The sequence below is a fragment of the Macaca nemestrina genome, chromosome 6 (genome assembly GCF_043159975.1).
Source record: "Macaca nemestrina isolate mMacNem1 chromosome 6, mMacNem.hap1, whole genome shotgun sequence".
Taxonomy (NCBI): Eukaryota; Metazoa; Chordata; class Mammalia; order Primates; family Cercopithecidae; genus Macaca; species Macaca nemestrina.
This window is the reverse complement of record NC_092130.1, coordinates 157,023,757-157,039,906: the sequence shown is the minus strand read 5'-3', so window position 1 is coordinate 157,039,906 and position 16,150 is coordinate 157,023,757. Positions and strand designations below refer to the sequence as shown.

The following is a 16,150-nucleotide window of genomic DNA, read 5'->3' as shown; positions in this document are numbered from 1 at the left end:
CCATCAAATTTCTCAGAGCTGAAGGAGGAATTACGTACCCAGCGCAAAGAAACTAAAAATCTTGAAAAAAAAGTGGAAGAATTGATGGCTAGAGTAATTAATGCAGAGAAGGTCCTAAACGAAATGAAAGAGATGAAAACCATGACACGAGAAATACGTGACAAATGCACAAGCTTCAGTAACCGACTCGATCAACTGGAAGAAAGAGTATCAGCAATTGAGGATCAAATGGATGAAATGAAGCGAGAAGAGAAACCAAAAGAAAAAAGAAGAAAAAGAAATGAACAAAGCCTGCAAGAAGTATGGGATTATGTAAAAAGACCAAATCTACGTCTGATTGGGGTGCCTGAAAGTGAGGGGGAAAATGGAACCAAGTTGGAAAACACTCTTCAGGATATCATCCAGGAGAACTTCCCCAACCTAGTAGGGCAGGCCAACATTCAAATCCAGGAAATACAGAGAACGCCACAAAGATACTCCTCGAGAAGAGCAGCTCCAAGACACATAATTGCCAGATTCACCAAAGTTGAAATGAAGGAAAAAATCTTAAGGGCAGCCAGAGAGAAAGGTCGGGTTACCCACAAAGGGAAGCCCATCAGACTAACAGCAGATCTCTCGGCAGAAACTCTACAAGCCAGAAGAGAGTGGGGGCCAATATTCAACATTCTTAAAGAAAAGAATTTTCAACCCAGAATTTCATATCCAGCCAAACTAAGTTTCATAAGTGAAGGAGAAATAAAATCCTTTACAGATAAGCAAATGCTTACAGATTTTGTCAACACTAGGCCTGCCTTACAAGAGACCCTGAAGGAAGCACTAAACATGGAAAGGAAGAACCGGTACCAGCCATTGCAAAAACATGCCAAAATGTAAAGACCATCGAGGCTAGGAAGAAACTGCATCAACTAACGAGCAAAATAACCAGTTAATATCATAATGGCAGGATCAAGTTCACACATAACAATCTTAACCTTAAATGTAAATGGACTAAATGCTCCAATTAAAAGACACAGACTGGCAAACTGGATAAAGAGTCAAGACCCATCAGTCTGCTGTATTCAGGAGACCCATCTCACACGCAGAGACATACATAGGCTCAAAATAAAGGGATGGAGGAAGATTTACCAAGCAAATGGAGAACAAAAAAAAGCAGGGGTTGCAATACTAGTCTCTGATAAAACAGTCTTTAAACCATCAAAGATCAAAAGAGACAAAGAAGGCCATTACATAATGGTAAAGGGATCAATTCAACAGGAAGAGCTAACTATCCTAAATATATATGCACCCAATACAGGAGCACCCAGATTCAGAAAGCAAGTCCTTAGAGACTTACAAAGAGACTTAGACTCCCATACAATAATAATGGGAGACTTCAACACTCCACTGTCAACATTAGACAGATCAACGAGACAGAAAGTTAACAAGGATATCCAGGAATTGAACTCATCTCTGCAGCAAGCAGACCTAATAGACATCTATAGAACTCTCCACCCCAAATCAACAGAATATACATCTTCTCAGCACCACATCGTACTTACTCCAAAATCGACCACGTAATTGGAAGTAAAGCACTCCTCAGCAAATGTACAAGAACAGAAATTATAACAAACTGTCTCTCAGACCACAGTGCAATCAAACTAGAACTCAGGACTAAGAAACGCAATCAAAACCGCTCAACTACATGGAAACTGAACAACCTGCTCCTGAATGACTACTGGGTACATAACGAAATGAAGGCAGAAATAAAGATGTTCTTTGAAACCAATGAGAACAAAGATACAACATACCAGAATCTCTGGGACACATTTAAAGCAGTGTGTAGAGGGAAATTTATAGCACTAAACGCCCACAAGAGAAAGCAGGAAAGATCGAAAATCGACACTCTAACATCGCAATTAAAAGAACTAGAGAAGCAAGAGCAAACACATTCAAAAGCTAGCAGAAGGCTAGAAATAACTAAGATCAGAGCAGAACTGAAGGAGATAGAGACACAAAAAACTCTCCAAAAAATCAATGAATCCAGGAGTTGGTTTTTTGAAAAGATCAACAAAATTGATAGACCACTAGCAAGACTAATAAAGAAGAAAAGAGAGAAGAATCAAATCGACGCAATTAAAAATGATAAAGGGGATATCACCACCGACCCCACAGAAATACAAACTACCATCAGAGAATACTATAAACACCTCTACGCAAATAAACTGGAAAATCTAGAAGAAATGGATAATTTCCTGGACACTTTCACTCTTCCAAGACTAAACCAGGAAGAAGTTGAATCCCTGAATAGACCAATAGCAGGCTCTGAAATTGAGGCAATAATTAATAGCCTACCAACCAAAAAAAGTCCAGGACCAGATGGATTCACAGCTGAATTCTACCAGAGGTACAAGGAGGAGTTGGTACCATTCCTTCTGAAACTATTCCAATCAATAGAAAAAGAGGGAATCCTCCCTAACTCATTTTATGAGGCCAACATCATCCTGATACCAAAGCCTGACAGAGACACAACAAAAAAAGAGAATTTTAGACCAATATCCCTGATGAACATCGATGCAAAAATCCTCAATAAAATACTGGCAAACCAGATTCAGCAACACATCAAAAAGCTTATCCACCATGATCAAGTGGGCTTCATCCCTGGGATGCAAGGCTGGTTCAACATTCGCAAATCAATAAACATAATCCAGCATATAAACAGAACCAAAGACAAGAACCACATGATTATCTCAATAGATGCAGAAAAGGCTTTTGACAAAATTCAACAGCCCTTCATGCTAAAAACGCTCAATAAATTCGGTATTGATGGAACGTACCTCAAAATAATAAGAGCTATTTATGACAAACCCACAGCCAATATCATACTGAATGGGCAAAAACTGGAAACATTCCCTTTGAAAACTGGCACAAGACAGGGATGCCCTCTCTCACCACTCCTATTCAACATAGTGTTGGAAGTTCTGGCTAGGGCAATTAGGCAAGAGAAAGAAATCAAGGGTATTCAGTTAGGAAAAGTAGAAGTCAAATTGTCCCTGTTTGCAGATGACATGATTGTATACTTAGATAATCCCATTGTCTCAGCCCAAAATCTCCTTAAGCTGATAAGCAACTTCAGCAAAGTCTCAGGATACAAAATTAATGTGCAAAAATCACAAGCATTCTTATACACCAGTAACAGACAAACAGAGAGCCAAATCAGGAATGAACTTCCATTCACAATTGCTTCAAAGAGAATAAAATACCTAGGAATCCAACTGACAAGGGATGTAAAGGACCTCTTCAAGGAGAACTACAAACCACTGCTCAGTGAAATCAAAGAGGACACAAACAAGTGGAAGAACATACCATGCTCATGGATAGGAAGAATCAATATCGTGAAAATGGCCATACTGCCCAAGGTAATTTATAGATTCAATGCCATCCCCATCAAGCTACCAATGACTTTCTTCACAGAATTGGAAAAAACTGCTTTAAAGTTCATATGGAACCAAAAAAGAGCCCGCATCTCCAAGACAATCCTAAGTCAAAAGAACAAAGCTGGAGGCATCACGCTACCTGACTTCAAACTATACTACAAGGCTACAGTAACCAAAACAGCATGGTACTGGTACCAAAACAGAGATATAGACCAATGGAACAGAACAGAGTCCTCAGAAATAATACCACACATCTACAGCCATCTGATCTTTGACAAACCTGAGAGAAACAAGAAATGGGGAAAGGATTCCCTATTTAATAAATGGTGCCGGGAAAATTGGCTAGCCATAAGTAGAAAGCTGAAACTGGATCCTTTCCTTACTCCTTATACGAAAATTAATTCAAGATGGATTAGAGACTTAAATGTTAGACCTAATACCATAAAAATCCTAGAGGAAAACCTAGGTAGTACCATTCAGGACATAGGCATGGGCAAAGACTTCATGTCTAAAACACCAAAAGCAACGGCAGCAAAAGCCAAAATTGACAAATGGGATCTCATTAAACTAAAGAGCTTCTGCACAGCAAAAGAAACTACCATCAGAGTGAACAGGCAACCTACAGAATGGGAGAAAATGTTTGCAATCTACTCATCTGACAAAGGGCTAATATCCAGAACCTACAAAGAACTCAAACAAATTTACAAGAAAAAACAAACAACCCCATCCAAAAGTGGGCAAAGCATATGAACAGACATTTCTCAAAAGAAGACATTCATACAGCCAACAGACACATGAAAAAATGCTCATCATCACTGGCCATCAGAGAAATGCAAATCAAAACCACAATGAGATACCATCTCACACCAGTTAGAATGGCGATCATTAAAAAGTCAGGAAACAACAGGTGCTGGAGAGGATGTGGAGAAATAGGAGCACTTTTACACTGTTGGTGGGATTGTAAACTAGTTCAACCATTATGGAAAACAGTATGGCCATTCCTCAAGGATCTAGAACTAGATGTACCATATGACCCAGCCATCCCATTACTGGGTATATACCCAAAGGATCATAAATTATGCTGCTATAAAGACACATGCACACGTATGTTTATTGCGGCACTATTCACAATAGCAAAGACTTGGAATCAACCCAAATGTCCATCAGTGACAGATTGGATTAAGAAAATGTGGCACATATACACCATGGAATACTATGCAGCCATCAAAAAGGATGAGTTTGTGTCCTTTGTAGGGACATGGATGCAGCTGGAAACCATCATTCTTAGCAAACTATCACAAGAACAGAAAACCAAACACCGCATGTTCTCACTCATAGGTGGGAACTGAACAATGAGATCACTTGGACTCGGGAAGGGGAACATCACACACCGGGGCCTATCATGGGGAGGGGGGAGGGGGAAGGGATTGCATTGGGAGTTATACCTGATGTAAATGACGAGTTGATGGGTGCAGCACAGCAACATGGCACAAGTATACATATGTAACAAACCTGCACGTTATGCACATGTACCCTACAACTTAAAGTATTATAATAATAAATAAATTTAAAAAAAAAGAAATCATTATAACCTTGTTTAATTAATGAAATTTTATTTTTCTATAAAATATGATCCATAGCATTTTTGAAAAAATCATTGTTTCAAAAGAAATAAGTATATATTTCTACAAGGTATTAACAGTCCATAAACTATTATAATAAAAAGACCATAACTTAATCCCCTAGATAACAAAAAATAATCTGTGAACTAATTATACCAGTTAATTTTATAATATTTTCAATATCCAAAAAAATTAGAATTATAGTTTTATATTGGTAGAAATGTATACAGGGTAATATAAAGTTCTAATTTTTTTATCTAAGGGTTGTATTAATATACATTTAACAATAATTATATGAAAAATTGACCAGAAAATAGAAGACATTATTAAAGCTGAGAAATTCTTAAATCTTTATATAGCAATGAATAGCAATTAAACATTGGCTCTCAAGTTATATCTCTAATAAAATACTGGACTAGAGAAAAAATTATGTATTATTATAAGGATGAGATATGAATATGACATCTATCATCTTTACCTAGGCTCTGAAGCCCCAGACCATTCCAAAACTCTGGTCTTTATTCATAGTATTTGGGGATTTTAATTTACATTGTTTACGTCGTGTGAGAACATCTGGCCCTCTCGTTTAAATTGATTTTTGTTTTTTATTTGTAAAGTGGGTTTTGTTTTTTTCTTTTAAAAATATTTCAGTAGGGGAATTTTGGGGATCAGGTTGTGTTTTGTTACATGAGTAGGTTCTTTAGTGGTGATTTTTGAGATTTTCCTGAGGTTTTGGGCCACAGATGGTGCTTGGTTACATGAATACGTTCTTTAGTGGTGATTTCTGCACCCAATGTGTAGTATTTTATCCCTCACCCCCTTCCACACTTTCCCTCAAGCCCCCAAAGTTCTTCGTATTATTCTTACATCTTTGCATCCTCATAGCTTAGCTCCCACTTATGAATAAAAACATACGATGTTTCATTTTCCATTCCTGAGTCACTTCCCTTAGAATAGTGGTCTCCAATTCCATCCAGATTGCTGTGAAGGTTTGTGATTCAACAGTCTCATTCTACAAGGGATTGTTACTTAAAACTAAGCCTACCAACCGTAAGCAAAAATTAAAGGTCTCATACCAAAAACACTGTCAACAAAAGCAAAAATTGATAAACGAATCTATGTCAAACTAAAAAGCTTCTGCATTACCAAGAAAATAATAGAGTGAAAAGGCATAGGCCATTTTTTTGTGGAATGGAAACAAACATTTGCAAACCATTTGTATAATATGTGATTAATTTCAAAATATATTAAAACTCCTATAACTCAAAAGTAAAAAGAAAGAGAAAATCAAACACAAAAGAATGAGTAATCCAGTTTTAAAACGGGCAAAGGACTTGAGTAGACTTTTCTCCAATGAAGATATACAATATGATCACCAGGTAGGTAAAAAGGTGCTCAACATCACTGATCACCAAGGGAAATCCAAATCAAAACACCACTGAGATAGCACCTCACATCTGTTAGGATGGCTATTATCAAAAATAAATAGGATAACAAAAATATGAAGAATTTGGAATACTTGTTCAATGTTGATGGAAATGGAAAATGATGCAGCCACCATAGAGAATATAGTAAGGAAATTTCTTAAAAATTAAAATATGACTACCATATGATTCAATAATCTTATTTCTTGGCATGTGTGAAATCAGGATCAGATATATCTTGTATTCTCATATTTCTTACAGCACTATTCATAATAGCTAAGATATAGAAACAATCCAAATATACATTGACAGGTGAATGGATAAAGAAAGCATGGTATATACATACAACGGAATATTACCTTAAAGAAGAAAAAATACTACCAATTACAACAACATGTGTGAGCCTAGAGAATGCTATGCAAAGTAAAATAAGCCCGTCTCAAAGATGATTCCACACACATGAGGTATCTGCAATAGTCAAACTCATAGAAGCAGAGAATAACGGGGTACTTACCGGAGTCTAAGGGAAGAGGGAAACAGAAAATTGTTGGGAAATAGGTATAAAGTTTTAGTTATGTGAGATGAGTGAGTTCTGAGATAATGTATATAACATAGTACCTATAATTAACAATATAGTATTATGCACTTCAAAATGCATTGAAGTTAAATCTCAGGTTAAGTGTTTATACTGTATTAAGGAAAGAGACACAGATAATTTTGGGAGGTGACAGATATGTGTATGTTTAATATCTTGATTCTTGATGGTATCACAGCTGTATTCGTATGTCCAAACTGATCAAATTACATACAGGTACATTAAACTTGTATAGTTTGCTTTTTTTTGCTGAATATTAACTATACCTTAATAAAGCTGTTAAAAATTTAAAGGTGTTATTAAATCCCTATGAAAACACAACCCACCTTCAATGAGAATTGCACTGAATGTAACACAGAGAGGTGAAACATCAGAAAATATGGATGACTGTTTAAGACAAGAAGATTAGGATGTAAAACCATAGTTGTATGTGTGATAGGAACCACAGAAGATCTGGGGAAGAAAATAAAGACCTAATCATTTATAAACAACAGAAATAATAAATACAACACACATGAGATGACTTTTTACTGTCAGAAATTACAGGTGACAGAATTTACTTTCAAGAAAAAAAATTAAGATATTTTTCATGAAGATGGAACTAAAAGCCACTAAAATACAAGGAAAATGTGGGAAGTTATGGTAAAGAAGGGATATGAAAGAAAGAATAAGGAACATGCTTTCATTTTTATAAAATTTCTAACTGTGCAGTACTAAATGGGAGGAAAATGAGGAGTAAATAAAGGACTAGCAATCATTTCAACAACCCACTTGAAACTTTTCTATATTGCATTTTCCCCAGTTGTCAACATGGGCATTTATACCAAATGATCTCAAAGTCCATTCACATTTAAGCATGTATAATTTAGCTGAAACATGTCTTTATTATTTATGATAATTTTTTGCCTAAAATAAATGTGATTAACAGGTAACTGGTTAATCCCCAAACCTCGCTGTGTACTTACTTTTTGTCTTATTTCTCCAATGAAAGCATTTAAAGTAACCACTAATTAGGACTAAATTCGACTGCTATTTGTTTAATATCTATTAATGTTTTTCCTTTCTAATTCTTTGGTTGGGAAAACAATTAGCGATAAACAAGTAAGTGCTAATGTACAAGGGAAAAACAGCCAAAATTCAGCGACAAAGTTCATAGTTGTTTCTTTTTTTCATTTTGATAATACAATGACTTAACAAATGAAGATTTATGTATTCATTCAATAAATACTAATTGAGCCCAGCTGCATTCCTGGCATGGTGCTAAGTGTTGAATGGACGTAGTGTTTCAATACTTACAGATTTGAACTCCAAGTTCAGAAATGTCAAAAAGTCATAGCTCAAAAGTTAGATTAAAATAGACCTAGACCCAATTTACAAATCCAGTGTTCCTTGCCTGCCTCTCATCATGTGAGAAATGAATGATCACTGGTTACTAAAGCAAATTTTTCACCAGGGACTCTAATTAATACAGAATGTCCGAGCATTTTTTTTCTAATCATAGTGGAAAGACAGACATTAAAATGAACAAACACCCAGATAGATTTGTAAAACATCATTAAAATATATATTTGATGTAATTAGCAATCATCCTAATTTTAATTTATTATTATGTCCTTCATTGTTCATTCCCAACTTTCCAATTGAAGTGATTCGACCACTTCTCTCCCACCAAAGTTTAAGATGTCCCAGATCAGTGGGTCTATAAATAGACCCACTAAACTAAATAGAATTCCAAGTTAAAAAGAAAAAGAAAAAAACTACACAAAAACAATAACAGATGCTGGCAAGGATCTGTCAGTGATAATATGAATTAGTAAAGCCATCATGAAAACAGTATGAAAAGTTCTCAAAAAACTAAAAGGAGAGCTACCATGTGACCCAGCAATAAGACTATGGGGTATTTATCCAAGGAAAGAAATCCAGTATATCACAGACATACCTGCACTCTCAGTTTACTACAGCACTATTCACAGTAGCAAAGATATGGAATCAACCTAAGTGTCCACCAATGGATGAATAGATGTGATATGAATACAAAAAAGGCATACTATTCACCAAAAAAAAAAAAAAAAAAGTATCATGTCATTTGCAGCAATATGGATGGAACTGGAGGTCATTATATTAAGTGAAATAGGCCAGGCACAAAAAGATAAATATTGCACGTTCTCGCTTATATATGGGAGCTAAAAAATGCTGATCTCATGGAGGTAGAGAGTAATGACAAACATCAGAGGCTGAGAAAGTGGGGAGGAGGATTCAGAGAGGTTGGTTAATGGGTACAAATATACAGTCAGATAGAAGCAAGAAGTTCTATGTTCTATAGCGCAGTGGGGTGACTATAGTTCGTAACAGTATATTATATATTTCAAAATAACTAGAAGAGAGGACTTGAAATGTTTCTAACGCGTAGAAATGATGAATACTTGAGGTGACAGATACAGTAAGTACTCTGAGTGGATCATTCCACATTCCATGAGTGTAACAAAATATCACAGGTGCTCCATAAATATGTAGAAATACTGTGCATCAATTGAAAAAAAGAAAAAATCTGTAACATAAATGTAAGGAAGTCCAATTCTGTTCTGATTTGGCTCATAATGTTTACTTGATGCTTTAAAAAAATCAAATTATAAATTTGCAAACAAACAAAAAGCTTGAAAGAAATTTGAAGTGTTATTCCAATGAATACAGAAATCGTAAGAAAATGAAAAGATTTATTTCTGATATGGAGAAAGTTTTAATGATCTGAATAGAAGATCAAATGGCTGCAACATTCCCTTAAACAAAATTATAACATAGAGCAAGGCCCTAACTCTTTTCAATTCTATGATGGCTAAGAGAGGTAAGGAAGCTATAAGAGAAAAGTTTAAAGCTAGCAGAGGTTGGTTTATAAAGTTGAAGAAAAGACGCCATCTCTGTAACTCACCAATGCAAGGTGAAGCAGCGGGTGCTTATGTAGAAGCTACAGCTAGTTGTCCAGTAGTTCTAGGTAAGATGAATGATGAAGGTAGATACACTAAACAACAGATTTTCAGTATAGACAAAGTGGCCTTCAAATGGAAGAAGATGCCATCTAGTACTTCCTAGCTATAGATAACCCAGTGCCTGGCTTCAATGCTTCAAAAGACAGACTAACTTTCTTATTAGAAGGTATTACGGCTGGCGACTTTAAGTTGAAGCCAATGTTCATTTACTATTCTGAAAATCCTAGGGCTGTTAACAATTCTGCTAACATTCATCTGCCTATGCTCTATAAATGGAACAATAAGGCCTGGATGACAGCATATCTGTTTATAGCACAGTTTACTGAATATTTTAAGCCCATTGTTTAAAACTACTGCTCAGGGGGAAAAAAAAAAAGAAAAGAAAAGATTTCTTTCAAAATATCACTGCTCATTGACAAGTTACCTGTTTACTCAAGAACTCAAATGAAGATATATACGAAGATTAATGTTATCTTCAAGCCTGTCAATAAAACATTTATTCTGTAGCCCATAGATCAAGGAGTAATTTTGACTTTCATTCATATTATAAAATAATATATTTTATAATGCTATAGCTGCCAGAGATAGCGATTCTTCTAATGGATTTGGGACGAATAGGTGAAAAGTCTCTTGGAGAGGACTGAGCATTCTAGATGCAATGGACAATATTGATGATTCATGGAAGGAGGTCAAAATATTAACATAAACAGAAGTTTGGGAGAAGTAGATTCCAACTCTCATAGATGACTTTGAGGAATTTGACCTCAGTGGAGGGAGTAACTTCAAATGTGTTAGAAATAGCAGGATAGGCCTGGCGAGGTGGCTCACGCCTGTAATCCCAGCACTTTGGGAGGCCGAAGGGACAGATTACAAGGTCGGGAGATCGAGACCATCCTGGCTAACACGGTGAAAACCCATCTCTACTAAATATACAAAAAATTAGCCGGGCGAGGTGGCGGGCGCCTGTAGTCCCAGCTACTCAGGAGGCTGAGCCAGGAGAATGGCGTGAATCCGGGAGGCGGAGCTTGCAGTGAGTCAAGATCGCGCCACTGCACTCCAGCCTAGGCGACAGGGAGACTCTGTCTCCAAAATAAATAAATAAATAAATAAACAAACAAATAAATAAATAAATAATAGCAAGATAACTAGAATCAAAAATGGAATCTGAAGATGCGACTGAATTGCTGGTATCTCATCATGAAATGAACGGATGAGGAGTTGCAAAATAAAAATTATGCGTGAGCAAAGAAAGTGGTTTCTTGAGATTAAATCTACTCCTGGGGAAGATTCTATAAACTTTGGTGAAATGACCAACATATTGTTTATATTACTTCATAAACTTAGTCGGTAAAGCAGTGGCTTTTGCAACCACCGTCCTGATCAGTCAGCAATCATCAATAATGGGCAAGTTTCTCCACCAGGAAAAATATTCAGACTCGCTGAAGGCTGAGGTGATTGTTAGCATTTTTTAGCAATAACGTTTTCTGAGTTTTTGTTTGTTTGTTTTTTGACAGGGTCTCAACCTGTCACTTAAGCTACAGTAGTGCAGTGGCAAGATCTTGACTCACTGCAATGTCGAATTTCCAGGCTCAGGGGATTTTCCCACCTCAGCCTCTCGATTAGTTGCGATTGCAGGCATAAACCACCACACCCTGCTAATTTTTTAAATATATATATATATTTTTGTAGAGACCGGGTTTATCCACGCTTCCCAGACTGGTCTCCAACTCCTGAGCTCAAGCAATCTGCCGGTATCAGCCTCCCAAAGTGCTGCAATTACAGGGTTGAGCCACCGAGCCCAGGAATAATTTTTTAAATTAAGGTATGTACATATTTTAGACATAATGGTAGTGCACATGCAGTACACTACAGTATAGTGTAAACATAACTTTTATATACATTGGGAAGCCTAAAGTTTGTCTGTCTCACTTTATTTGTATATTAACTTTATTGCAGTGTCTGGAATACAACTCGTGATATGTCAGGTATGCCTACACTTTGCATTTATACATTTTATTTATCCATATTCCTTAAAATATCTTCCCTGCCTTGTTTTTTTTTTTTTTTCTTTTTAACTAACATATAATCTTTGCATTTCTCTGAAACTATTTTGGAAATGTAACCAGAAGATGAGCACTCATAATTCTGCATACATTTGAATCTTCAAAATGTTCAAATGTTTATACATAGACAGAGATGATATGTGTGTGTGTGCATGTGTATAATCTTAAATAAATAGGATCATAATAATCATGACTGTTTTATTTTAGAAAAATTTGAGCATTTGTTACTTGCTTCCTCTTCACTCTCACTTCTCCCGTTTTCTTCTCCCTGTTTTCCGTACCCATGTTAAATAAATGCCACTTCATTTTCCATACTTACTAATTATCTAGTTATTTATTGTTTTCCTGTTTGTTTTACAAAACAGGTCACTTTTCTTTAGAAACATTGTAAAATGATAACAGGGAATACGTAATTTGGAGAAATAATTACATAATTACCTTGCAAACCCTTGAAGGTAAAAGATGTGAGAAGAAAATACAGCATACGTTGATTAAAAAACATATTTACTTTCAAAACTCTTTCTGTTCCTTTTGACTTTTTCATCAACTAAGCATAAATTCAGCTCAGTGCAGTATTGTAAAAAACATTTGAAAATGTAATTGGTAAATCGTCTCTTCCCATAGGAACAAAGAGCAATGGCACCTTGTTTATCACTTTGCAATAATGTCATTACTACCCAGTTGACCTCTGATGCACAGTGACAGACAGATGATAGAGTAAGAATTCAGTGCATATTTGATAAATTCAGTAAAGCAGTTTCTTGCAATGAAAAAAAAATAACTTTTCTGACATTTCTACTTTCCTTCTTATTCAATAGCTTCTACAATAGCTCTATGTCATGCTTTAGAAGCTCTCCTCATGACACTTTGGAAATCCAAGACAATCTATGAATTTTTTCAGGGTTCTCATTAACAGCAATGATGAAGACAAAACAACAGCATTAAACTGAGGATACCAACAAGTGATGCTTGTGTAGCACTCTTTTAACATTTGTATAAGTGAATGTAGTATGTGTACATGGAATGACACTGAATTGATCAAAGAGCCCATTAGGTTTTTTCAATAAGGTTTGGAACACTTTAATTTGCAAGATGTTATAAGAAGAAATTAGCTTAATAAATTCAAAAATATCAAAAACATATCTCAATTATTTTGTAAAATTTCAAAAACAAAAAGGAGATATATATTATATGAATTAAAACTGCATAATGATCTAATTCAAAGTGATAAAGTGGGAACCCAGGCTCATGAACTGAGAAGTGTATATATATGTTTTCAATCTTGAAGTAATTGATACTCCAAATATTTTCATTTAAATGCAGGAAGAGGCACCATTATATAATATTTAATAAAATAATATCTTATATAATATCTTAGGAAATCTCTTTGAAATTCTGACTGTACTGGTGCTTAGCAAGCAATTTTTGTGTGCCACAAGAATTTCTGTAAAGACAGTGTGAAACATAGAGCTATAGGAGTAAATTCACATATACAGTGCATTTAATTGGATAGTTCCTGTAAACCAATAAGAACAGTGCCTGGAAAATAGAAAGCACTCACTAAATATTGCTAATTGTTAAAAAAACTCAGGTAATGGTTATAGTCTGTGCAGAGCAAATACGTTTTTCTTTCCACTAGGTCTGTGACTAGGACACAGAGATACAATTTCCTCCATTATGAAGAGGGTTGGAAGGAGCTTCGAAAAGAACTCCTCTAATATCAATTTAATGCATCCAAACACATTGGTAGAAAAAAATGATGCAAATAAATAAAATTTTAAAACGCTACTACTTGCAATACTTCAATAAGAAAGGCTGTATTTCTTCAGATGAGGGTGCTCAGGGTGTGGAGAATTGGGTATCAAAATGCCCTAACATCAAGGACCAGGAAAAACTTCCCGGGATGAATAGTGTGAGCTATCTGTAAGGTAACTTGAATTTGGGACTAGAAGAGAGTGATATTTGACTATTTGTTTTCTAGGCTTGACAATGAGATTCTGCTAGCAGTTAAACCCTATAGCAGCACAGGGAAGAGAAATCGGGGCAGCCGTAAGTACTCAAAAGCTGTGAGGCATGCTTCTGGAAAACCATTTTATTAGAATCTGAAGAAAATTTACATCATTTGAAAGTAATACAGTTATGTTATTATCTTTTTACAAAATCAAAGCTGATTTGTTTCAAAGTGGCTAAGTTGATCTGCAGGCTTTTAGCATATATTTCCTCTGTAAAGAAGGATTGTCAATAAACATGGTTGCACTCTCAGTATTGGAGTTTGGCACGAAGCTGAATGGGCTCCTTAGGAGAATATCACTACACGATGTGGTTAGAATGAAGTAGATGCTTATGCTTCAAAAAAGTCTCATCATTTTATGAGTGAAATATTTTATGACATTTATCTGGAATTAACACAGCACCCTAAATATAATCAGATGACATATAGGAGTGGTGAAAACCAGGAATTTTGAGATATTTGTGTTCTACAGGAATTATTTTTCATTTGCCCGGTCTCAAACATACTGTGGAAAGCCAGTGCCTTTCAAAGCTTGCAATTTACCACGAACAAAAGGTGGAATCCTGTTGCTCAAGCAGGAATGAGGTACTGCCCCATCCTGTGTGCACAAAACAGGTTTGCAGTGCAGGTATAGCAACGGCTTGTGGTTTTAACACTAACCAAATGAAACCATTAAGTTCTCCCCAAAGTTGGGGCCCTATCCTAAAAACTATCTAGCAAAATAAAGAATATTTTTGAAGTTGAAAAGACTTAAAATATATATTAGAAAATTTATCTAATTGATTTTTCTGCAAATGGAGGTTTTTTCCCATTGATCTTAACTGAATGTAGGATAATAAAACATATACATAAACTCAAAAATAATAAAATTAATCACTTTATCCTCCATATTTCTCCCATATTTCTTGTAGAAGCCTCATCCTATATATGAGCCTTTAAAGTTGACAGTCCTCAGACTTTTCTGTGTCTCATTTTCTCCTCTCAATTGTTCCATGATTCTTGCATCTCATCTAACATTTCCTGGTTTCTACCAGCTTTATTCACATGCCCCAAAATCTATAGCCTCAGTTCTAATTGCTCTCATAAGCTCTAGATTAATATGTCTGATGGTTCATGAAAACACTTACTTGAATATCTATGGGGAATTACGAGATAATCATCTAATTTTAATCTTGCCACCCTCTCCCAAACCTGCTCTTCTACTGGCATTCTCTTTTTAGTTATTTGAATTTAAACCAGAGCATCATACTTGACTTTCACTCCTCCACTTCCTTTCCTAGTCAGTCCCAAAGCCATGTTGATTCTTTGACTCTTTTATGGCCCTCAGACTTCACATTTCTCTTTCTCCCATGCTGCTGCTCAAAAAAATACTATTATGAACTCCCATCTGAATTTTTGTAATCATCATTATTGTCTATTTTCCATTACATTTGCATCAGGACATTAGACATCTTAGAAAAAGTAACTATTTATAATATCCAAATAAAATAAATATTTGACTTCTTTTTTATTTTTATTTTATGTCAAAGTCTATTATTTTTCAAATTTATTTTAGGTTTGGAGGTACATTGCAATTTTGTTCCATGGGTATATTGTGTGATGCTGAGATTTGGAATATGAATAATCCTATAACCCAGGTAGTGAATACAGTAACCGATAGGTATGTTTTCAACATTTTTCTCCCTCCTACCTCCCACATCTAGTAGATGTTAGTGTCTGCTTTTTCCACTTTTATGTCCATGTATACTCAATATGTAGCTCCCACTTATAAGTGACAGCATGTAGTATTTGATTTTCTCTTCCTGGAATAATTCACTTAGAATTACGACATCCAGCTGCAACCCTGTTGCTGCAAATGACACGATTTTATTCTTCTTAAAGGCTACATAGTATTCCATGCTATATAAAATCATATTATTTAGCCAGTCCATATTGCTGATGGACATCTAAGTTGATTCCTTGTCTTTACTATTGTGAAGAGTGCTGCAATGAACATACGAGTGCATGTGACTTTTTGGTAGAATGATTTATTTCGCTT

The 16,150-nt window shown here is 35.5% G+C and overlaps 1 long non-coding RNA gene across 7 annotated transcripts in view; it reads left to right on the top strand.

The window, feature by feature from the left end:
* The window catches only part of LOC105472978 (uncharacterized), a 51,298-nt gene that overhangs the window by 3,023 nt on the left and 32,125 nt on the right, over positions 1 to 16,150 (top strand). For 4 of the 7 annotated variants that reach the window (XR_011624332.1, XR_011624330.1, XR_011624331.1 and 1 more), the window contains 4 exons: positions 11,728 to 11,860; positions 11,995 to 12,023; positions 14,083 to 14,150; positions 15,668 to 15,772. This is a non-coding gene — a long non-coding RNA (uncharacterized lncRNA). The remainder of the gene's footprint in view (positions 1 to 11,727; positions 11,861 to 11,994; positions 12,024 to 14,082; positions 14,151 to 15,667; positions 15,773 to 16,150) is intronic. The other 3 variants (XR_011624334.1, XR_011624333.1, XR_011624335.1) reach the window with 2 other exon arrangements.